This window comes from Monodelphis domestica, chromosome 4 (assembly GCF_027887165.1).
Source record: "Monodelphis domestica isolate mMonDom1 chromosome 4, mMonDom1.pri, whole genome shotgun sequence".
NCBI classification, from domain to species: Eukaryota; Metazoa; Chordata; class Mammalia; order Didelphimorphia; family Didelphidae; genus Monodelphis; species Monodelphis domestica.
In genome coordinates this window covers 206868492-206870446 of record NC_077230.1, presented here as the reverse complement: position 1 = coordinate 206870446, position 1955 = coordinate 206868492, and the positions used below count along the sequence as shown (strand labels likewise).

Genomic DNA, 1955 nt, shown 5'->3' with positions numbered 1-1955 from the left:
GGTACACAGATGTAGGTCAACAGTAAATGAAAACAAAACACAGCAAGAACATATGGGTGTTAATCAGAAGATGAAAAATAAAATTTCCCCAGAAGTTCTACATCTGACCCTTAGTAATACTACTTCTGTATTTTTCTAGAGAAGAGATAATAGAATTTAAATGAAAATTCCCCACCTCCCACCCAAGCTAGGGGAATAGAATTATGTTTCCCTGTGATTAAACAAAAGTGACTGATGGGGAAGGGAAGACAGTTCTCTGGGAATTAACTGATATCTCAGTTACCTTTCAGATAATGCTATTTTCCAACTCCAGCTCTTTATGTTCATTTCTTGAAATTGTCAAAATTAACATTATTACAAGAATTATTGGGGCAGTGAAGTGGCACACTGGATAGATCACCCTGGTCTCAAATATGCCCTCAGACACTTCCTAGTGAGTGTGACCCTGAGCAAGTTATTTAACCCTGTTTGCCTAGCTCTTGCCCTTCTACCTTAGAGTTATTTCTAAGACAGAAAGTAAGGATTTAAAAAATTATTAAAGAATCACCATTTCATGTTTTTTTAATTTAATCTGTCCTTTATCTTGTGACCACAGACTTAACCTCTCTGGGCCTCACTTTGCTGATTTTAGTTATCTGTCCTGTTACCTAAAGGTAAAATAAATAAAAACAACTCCTAAAAATTTTTAAAGCACTTGTATTACAGTTTAATTTTTCTTAATTGTAGACAAATGTATTCTAATTCTGGCTTGAATTTTACTCTAACTGCAATGCACCAGATCACTGATAGTAGGATCAAAAGACCTGAATTCCAATCCTTGTTCTGCAACTTGCTGCTTATGGAACTCTGGGAAAATCCTTTCACTTTTCTGGTCCTCATTTTTCTCATCTGTAGAATGAGAGATTCAGACTAGATTACATTCTTGATTTAAATCTGGGAAGGTTAGTCAAGGTCAGTTCTTACCATGAAAATATTATAGAACTGAGCTGAAATATTAAGGCAAAAATAATTGTGATGGGGAGAGGGGGACCTAGTGTAATAGATGACCAGAATGGGGTCACCTACATTGACTTTGGGGCCTAGACAGAGTTATGAAATAGTCAAAGAGATGGAGAGAGGGGAAGACAGCACAAATTGTCTTTTAGAAGGACTGAATATGTTCCTTTAGAGACTGGGTTGAGTATAGAGGTTAGAGACTGGAGCTGGCTCTCCCACCTTGAGAAAGGTATAGTTCTCCCCGCAAGCTTCACGTCCTCTCCTTGATTGTTATGAGGCAGACAGATTTGATCTAAGAGGAATGACTCTTATTCTAAGGGACACACAAGACAGGGAGAGTGGGTTGTTGAGTAAGGGAAGTGGGAACTGGGAAATCCCTATGAGCTAACAACTGACCCCCTCCCCAAATCCTGAGGGTTCAGGCTATCTGCCTGACCCTCCTTGGTCAGTTGTGAGATCTGTCCTTATTTCTATCTACCCTAATTGTGGCTTGAAGTTCATAAGACAATTTTAGGGAATAGAGAGAATTCTTCTTTGGGTGAATGGCTTTCTAACAAAGTCCCATCCACTCCTTTATCTTCAGCTGGATCCAAGGGGGTTTGGGTTCACTGAGAGATGGTCAATGCTCAGAAAGGTCTTCTGTCTCAGAGATTTCTCTCAGACCAACCACTCCAAGAGAAATCCCAAAGAGAAGTGAGGTGATATGGCAGTTTCTCCTCAACTCTTCTATGTTCCTTCCTGGAATCCTCTGTCTTCCTTGCCCTTCCCCCGCTTGGGTTGCTCTTTTCCATGCTGAATCTGACTTTCTCTCTTAGGGGGATCTAGGATGGATACTCTCCAAAAGGCTTTCCAATAAAAATTAAGGATGAAATTTATTTTGGGGATGAGGAGATAGGACTAGAATATTTATAATAGTGAATTTAAAAATAACAAGTATAGTTATGCCTCTTTTCAAGAAC

The 1955-nt window shown here is 39.1% G+C and overlaps 1 long non-coding RNA gene across 1 annotated transcript; it reads right to left on the bottom strand.

The window, feature by feature from the left end:
• Positions 1 to 680: 680 nt before the first annotated feature.
• On the bottom strand, positions 681 to 1707 carry LOC107649149 (uncharacterized). Its single transcript, XR_001622603.2, has 2 exons — positions 1216 to 1707; positions 681 to 888 (listed from the first exon to the last, which is right to left on the bottom strand). It is a non-coding gene; the product is annotated as an uncharacterized LOC107649149 (long non-coding RNA).
• Positions 1708 to 1955: the final 248 nt, after the last annotated feature.